The sequence below is a fragment of the Alligator sinensis genome, unplaced genomic scaffold (assembly GCF_000455745.1).
Source record: "Alligator sinensis unplaced genomic scaffold, ASM45574v1 scaffold441_1, whole genome shotgun sequence".
Classification (NCBI taxonomy): Eukaryota; Metazoa; Chordata; order Crocodylia; family Alligatoridae; genus Alligator; species Alligator sinensis.
The window spans coordinates 561,995-569,767 of NW_005842313.1; the positions used below are offsets into that span (position 1 = coordinate 561,995).

General features: G+C 46.9%; 1 protein-coding gene across 2 annotated transcripts in view; it reads right to left on the reverse strand.

Annotated features, from left to right (window-relative positions):
* Window positions 1-7,773, reverse strand: part of TSPAN18 (tetraspanin 18) — a 210,367-nt gene that overhangs the window by 92,268 nt on the left and 110,326 nt on the right. For both annotated transcript variants that reach the window (XM_025209860.1, XM_006028425.3), the window contains exon 3: window positions 4,360-4,474. The gene's annotated coding sequence lies outside the window, so the exon portion shown is untranslated. The remainder of the gene's footprint in view (window positions 1-4,359; window positions 4,475-7,773) is intronic.

The window sequence follows — 7,773 nt, forward strand, 5'->3', positions numbered from 1 at the left end:
GGCTGTGGGGGCTGTGGAGGGAAGTGAGGGGCACCAGCAGGGCTGGGAGGCTGTGACTTGGGAGTGAAGTGCCTGGACCTGCATTCTGTGAGCTAAGGAGACAGAAGAAGTTCAGATTTTCTTTGATAAATATCCCAAAACCAAATACCAAAAGTTAGAGGTATTTAGAATTTATTTTATTATAGTTATTGAGGCATTGGTAGGCTTCCAAATTGCTTTAAAATTGTAAATATATCAATAAGACGTTGTGGTCAACTAATACGTGTATATATATATAGCCGTGTTTCATTTTTTGAGCTTCTAATCAGAGAATTTGCGATTTTTTATCAGAGAAAACCAGGATCCCTACTGATGACTTTTGCCCCTAACACTGCAGCTGAGTTTTAGTATTTTCTTCACTTAGTGTTATCTAGTAAACTGCAACTAGAGCATCTAGATGAAATCCACAGCATACACCAAGGCAGGCATATGCACTGCACAATCCACTTTGATTCCTCTTGTACATATACTCCATGCACAAAAGCAGAACAAATCTCATGAAGAGAAGTTGACAGTAAATATCAATTTTCTAAAAGAACTTAGTGTAATGCTTCTTTTCCTATTGGTAAGCAGAGCCCTGTGTGGAAGCTCAAACAATAGCTCAGCCTGAGAGGTGAAGTAAAAACAAAAAATTCCCTGCCGGCCCTCATCCCCCATTTCCTTTTGGTTGTGTGTCTGCACTGAAAGAGGTCAATAGTTCCCAGCTTGAGAAATGCAGCTTTTGAAAGGACTATCCCCAGGATCTTAATTTGAAGTGTGACTTGTACTCCACAACATCAACTCTAATGCAGTCCTTTTAAAAGCCAGCACAAAGATAAATGTACGAGAGAGAGAGTGTCTGAGAGTACATGTGACATCTACTACCCAATTCTTCTTCCCAGGGTAGCTGAAACCCCTGGTGGAGTTGAGTCTGCCAAGGAAAGCAGAAATGGAAAATGCCAGCTGCAGATGTTGTAAAGCTCTATGGATCATTACACCTTGCTTCAGTCACCACTTTCTCCTCCTTTAAAACGTACTACAAATAGACATGAAGCAGCAGACCACTGAAAAGACAGCTGAAGAGAAATTATAAGTGATTACAGCATTTAAAAACAATGGGTAATTTGGCTTTGGGCTTAACAGACAAAACTTCTTCCTTTCCAAACATACTAAATCCATGTAACTCTATCCCTCAGGCTTAAGAAATACTGTTCTGATAAGTACAGTAAAAATTCACAGAATTTATTAAATTGACTGGGTCTATAAATCATTTTGAGATCACAATTTAAAAGCTTAGGCTTTGCTACATGGAAAAAACAGCCCAGTATGATAACTATACCATATTTTTCAAAATAAGAACATGCCCGATTCACACTAAAAATGTGCTTTTAAATGGAAGTGGATTACAGAGACACAGCTGGGCATTTTTTTGCCCTTGGTAGTGACAGTGCATAGGGCTGTGGCAGCAGCCGGGCTTCTACCAGTGGCACCAGGCCAGCAACAGCAGCAGGAGCTATTTTTTTGTCCCTCCAAGTCAATTCCCAGAGCTCAGAGCCAGACACAGGCATAGGTGAACCAAGCAGCTGCCCGGGGCCCAGATAGAAAGGGGGCCCGAAAATGGTAATTTGAAAATTATTATTACCATTATCTTTGGTAAAGGGGGGCCTGATACTAAAGGTTTGCCTGGGGCTGCCAGGAGTCTAGGTACAGTGCTGCCAGAGCTGGTGCCTCACATAGCTCATTTAGTTACACTACTGATGGAGTAACCTAAAATCTGAAAAGGCAATCCTAGTTCAGAATCAGAATATGTGTGCGCTCACCAAGGGAATTACTGCAGAATAGCCATTGCACTTTAAACTCATACCAACACTTATCTCACAACAGTGTTCCCATGCAGACAGGCCCTATCCTCCTAGTCCCCAGGAGCTTCTGACAGTATGTGATTGATCAAGCTATTGACCATTCTGGCCCAGATGGTCCCAGATTTACAAAGAGTAAAATGTTGCTGTTCTTCCATGGAGAGAAAGGACTATTCTCCCCTCATGCACAGAAAAAGGGACCCAAAGGATAAAAGACAGAATTAGGAAAGGGAAAATGGGGACTGACAAGCAGGCAAAACCTCCCTACCATTGGAACTGTTTTCCAAAGGCAAGTCCCCTCCTTTGTTTGACTATCTGAAAACCTGGTGAGGACTTCAGGAAAGATCCTTCCTTCTGCCCTTTTTGGATAAACCAAAATAGGATTATTTAGGGCTTTTCCAGGTTTCTACACTGAAAGAGGCCACAGACTTCATTCATCTAAGAAAGGCCACTGTACTGGGGAGACACAGGGAGATCCCTCAGCAATGTCAAAACAGATGATGTTAGGTTCTAAATGGAGTCAAGAAGTGTTTAAGCTTCAGAGACAAAACTGGCCCAACCAGTCTGCAGTGGGAGAAAACATATTTCTCTTCCTTGATGCTGTCCTTCCTCCTGGTGTCTGACTACATTATTCTTTGCCTTTCTATGCCATAAACAAAGGTAGGTGACAAAGCTCCCACATTACTGAGCAGAACTCTGAAGGGCTTGTGGCACAGAGCAGAGTAGTTTAGGTGGACCAGTAGCTATGGGCAGACACACAATATCTGACAGACAGCAGGCAAGTTTGTGGTCTTTCACATATACAAAACTATAAACTTACCTGCTAGACGAGACACACAATGCAGCCCTGTGGTGCTTTTAAACAGGGAGCTGTGTGTATGTGCAGCCTTCACAACACAAAAAACCCAAACCCTCCCATCACCAACAACTAATTGTGCCTGCCATGGTCAGGGGTTAAGAAGGAAATAAACAGATTGATTCTATTAGACTTTGGACTAGTCTCCCCAGGGAAACAGGGGAAATCCCATAATTTAAAACAAGACTAGGGAGCATACTGCAGGGAGCAATGTTGCATTAGCTAGAAACTAGGAAACTACGCCCCTCTCCTGTCTTGTAGCTCCAGTTTCCTTGATTCAGCACAGTGAGAGTGGTGTAAGTGATGGTTCTTGAGGGCAAGAAAACAAACAAACATTGGAAGGAAATGTAATGGAAATTTGGGTCAATCAACCTGAAACATTTCATCCCACCTGAAGTGAAATACTTTATTTGTATTTGGACTCTTTTTAAATGCTCTTTTAGATTTACATCAATTAAAAAAAAACATGGTTTGAAATGGGGAGAAAAAACACAAAACATTTTGTTTCAGCAGTATTAAAATGCAATATTTAGACTTTCTGGACTTTTTCCCCCTTTTTTTTTCCAGGAGAAAATATATGCGCAAGTTCACTTAAAGTCATGAACAATTTTGATCTCCCCAAAACTTCAGTTCTCTTTAAAACGAAATTCATCTGCTGGTTAGAGAAGTGGGCAGAGATCAATAGGATGCAGTTCAACAAGGACAAGTGCAAGGTGCTGCACCTAGGGCGAAGGAATCACCAGCAGACCTACAGGCTGGGGGATGACCTTTTAAGCAGCACAGCAGCAGGAAAAGATCTCGGCACCGTTGCCAACTCCAAGATGAACATGAGTCATCAATGTGACAAAGTAATTAGCAGAGGTAACTGCACTTTGTCATGCATTAGTAGGTGCATCACGAGCAGGTCCAGGGAGGGGATGCTCCCCCTCTATGCAGCAATGGTCAGGTCACAGCTAGAGTACTGTGCCCAATTCTGAGTGCTGCAATTCAAGAAGGATGTGGACAACCTTGAGAGGGTCCAGAGGAGGGCCACTTGTATGGTTAGAGGCCTGCAGGGAAGGCCTTATGAGAAAAGGCTGAGGGACCTGGACCGTTTCAGCCTCTGCAAGAGAAGACTGAGGGGGGATCTTGTGGCAGCATACGAATTCATCCCGGGGGGGCACGAAACGATGGAGGGACAGGAGGGAAGGAGGATGCTCTGTTTATCCCTTGGAATAACCAGAAACAATGGCCACAAGCTGATGGACAGTAGGTTTAGGCTAGACATCAGAAAGAACTCTACACAGTTAGGGCCACCAGAATCTGGAATGGGCTTCCAAGGGAGGTGGTGCTCTCCCCTATCTTGGGGGTCTTCAAGAGGAGACTGGACAGGTACCTGGCTGGGGTCACATAACCTCAGCACTTTTTCCTGTCCCTGGCAGGGGGTCGGACTCAATGATCCTTTGAGGTTCCTTCTGACCCTAGCATCTATGAATCTATGAATGCAAATCTTCCCCAACAGCTGTGGTAGGAATCAGCAATGCAGCCACTCCAGAGAAAACGTCATCCCCAAATGGTGTAGTGAACAGCCACCCAAAGCCTGATCTCAGAGCCCGCAGGGTCAGATATGTCATCTACCTCATTTACCTCAGTACTAGCAAACTTTCAGAGCAGCACTTGTTCTTTTCCAGAAGTCAGGTCAAGGTAAACATGCATCAGTCAGGATCCTCAGCGCCCCGATGGTGTGTCCAGGAGGGCTGACCTATCAGGAACAAATGGAACAACATAAACAACAAAATACCAGAACTGCATGCCATACAATCAAGAGCTAGGAGACTGCAGCCTTCACTTAGTCGCTTCTGCTTATGCAGGTGCAGGTCAGAATTTCCTTACACATCTATATGACACAATGAAAATACAAAACTTCCTCTGGAATAAATCCAGCAAATTCCCTCTTGGGATAATCCTCTTCCCTACTTCCTCCCCAAGGCCAAGCCCAAGTAGCCTGGTCACAACAGGGTCTGAAACTTAATGGGAAGGAGGAATCTCCCAAGTGAGGTATGAAGCAAAGCCAAGTTGCTCTGAATTCACAACTGCTGCTCTAAGAGGATAGCAGCCACCAGCCAGGTTATAAGGCAGGGGTGGGCTCATGGGCTAGATGCAGCCTGTCAACAGATTTGATCTGGTCCACGGGTGCCAGCTCACTGGAGATGGTCCATGGGTGGCCAGCAGTGCCAGCTCTGGCTGCCACATGGTGCCAGGTGGGCAGGCAGGTCTGTTTTCACTGTACCAGGTAGGCCCACTTCCTCCCAACAGCATCAGCTATGGACCTGGGCAGGGGCTTCAGCTGTAGTGGGAAGGCGGGCAGTGGCGTCAGCTGTGGACACCGTCAGCGGGTTCAGGAGCCTTGGCATAGAACCCCTCCCACCCCCCACAGCATCCACAACTGATGCTAGTGCCCTCCTGGTGCAGCAGAAGCTCCCACCTGGAGCTTAGACTCAGAACCTGCCAGTGCCATCAGTTGTGGGCCCAGGCAGGAGCTTCTCCTGTGGTGGTGTCAGCTGTGGACACCACCAGCAGGTTTCGTTTTGGGGCACTGGAACCTGATGGCTATGCCTACAGCTGATGCCGCCATCGCCCACTGCACTGGAAGTCCCTATCTGGTCTACATCTGAGTGCTGGGGCTCACAGCAAACTACAGCTCCATCCCGGTTCTAGAGGGAGGGAAACAGAGAGAGAAAGAGACATGTGGCCCTTGACAGGTCACTAAAACTCATTAATTGCCCCCCCCTCTGTTATAAGGAGTTGCTTGGCTACTGAATTTGCTTCTCTGACCTTTGTGCCTTGGGCCAGAATGGAAGAGGCACTTCTTGTGGAGTGAAAGGAAAGAAAGGTGGACGTGATTAGATCTAAACAGTAGGCTGAACCAGTCACCTGATAGGTGAGGATGAGAAGTTTTAACTTAATGCAGTAGAGAATGGGGCTACCGAGCAAGAGAGTTCTATGGTCAAATTGCAGGGAAAAATGATTTTAGCAGCCATATTTTAGACACACTGGGTGCATCTACATGTGCGCTTTACTGCAGAGTTGACTAAATAGCACCACAGTAAAGTATCACCATCTACATGTACGCTGGTATTAGGGCACAGTAAATTAATAAATTCCACCGTAAGATAATACGGATCAGGACAGTACTATCTTACAGTGGAGTACTTACCTGTAGATGGCAACAGGGGCTGGCTGAGGCACCAGGATGCTAAAGTGCAGGGGCTGCCCGCTGGCTAGCCCTGTACTGTAGCACCCTTTTGCCCCAGCCAGCCCCTCTACCCCCCGAAGCCACTACCCGGAGCCCGGGGGTGAACCCCCAGACACATTGCCAGCCCCAGGGCTGCTCTGCCCCAGCTCAAACTGCTGCGGTCCAGGGCACACATGCAGATGCTGTGCCCAGGAGCAGCTGACCCCAACACGAACTGCAGTGGAGTTCATCACAGCACCTTAATAGAACGTGTAGATGCGCCCACTACAGGATAGTGACACAGTTATCAGAAAGGCTGGAGAGGAAAAGGGCCTGCGATATAAGCATACAAAGAAGCTATGGGAAGGCAAGAGATGGTGTGAATTCACAGTGTGTCTGCTACTCCATGGTAACGGTCTGCATGCATGCTCTTACCGCATAGTAAATGCAGGACAGTTCACATCATTTTCACTGGGATGTAGGCTAACTCACATTTACCATAGGATAACACTGTGCTCAGAAAATTACTGTAGAGTCACTGACCCACCTGTCAGTCAAGGGCCTTTTGGGAGGCAGGAGGTAGAGGTAAGTCACCTCGGATCCTGTCACTTCCCCCTTGGTCAGAGAGGAAGAGCACACGTTGTACACAACAACCATGTATCTGTCCTCCTCTACGAACCAGCACTGTGGCTAGATCTCATTCCCACTGCCAGATGGGATTCAGATATAAAGCTGGCACAACAAGGGCCTATTTCATGTTTACAGAGTTCCTTCTTCTCTCACTTTCCCCTTTCACCTTGCTTCTCTGCTCTCCTCTGACTAAAACAGCTCCAGCATCCCAAATGCTTTCTCTAGAGCCTGATGGCACATCCATGTCTGGGGAATGAGGCTTGCACTTCACAGGAAGCCAAAGTATATAAAACTCACCCAGGACTTAGAAGAAAAGATAGAATACAGTGTCTTTCTAACAACTACATGAGCTAATCTCTATAAAATACCAAGACGGTGCTACACATCGTGTACCAACAATCCCTCCTTCCCTGTTGTGCTCTCCAGATGAGCTGGCTAGCATGAGCTAGCACACTATTTATTTTGCTAGGCAGCAAAATGCAAATGCCATTAGCTTTCAGCAAGCTGGTGAGTGCTACTGTCACGCCAGACCACGTCAAATTAGATTCTATCATGCACATTGGTATCAGCCTTCCTCCTCATAACACCCTGCCCTTCCCTGGAGAAGTGAATATTTTAGACTGTAAATTTAAATAAATGGAAGTGAAAAATCTGAGACCAGAACTTTGAAGGCTAGGGCCTAAGTTTCAGGTACCCTGATTTGTGACGCACACTAGGCCTGAGAGAAGAAGCAAGTATTCACTTCAGATTTGGATTTGGCTAATTCAGAGGGACAGTGATTCAATCTGGAGATTCAAATCACTGTTCCGATTCGATTCGGCTGAATCAGATCCAAAGATTTGGTGCAGTTTCGGAGATTCGGCCATAGACTAAACAGGCAGCAGTCCTCACCATGCTGGACACAGCTGCCTCCAGCTGGTAAGTCTGTTGTGGTGGGTGGAGGGGGGAGAGAAGGGGCGTGGGAGAGGGAGGGATTGGGGCTGGGGTTGGGACAAGCTACCCAGCCGGGGCAGGAGGTGTGGCACTTGGAGAGTGGGGAAGGAGGAGCAGGATGCAGGCATGGCAGTGCTTGGAATGGGGGCTATGCCCTGCTGCTGCTTGCCTAGCTGGGGCGGGTGGGATGTGGGCATGGCTTGCTCCAGGCAGAAGGGGGCAAGTGGTGGCAGGGCATAGCCCCCCCTCCCAGCAGTGCCGTG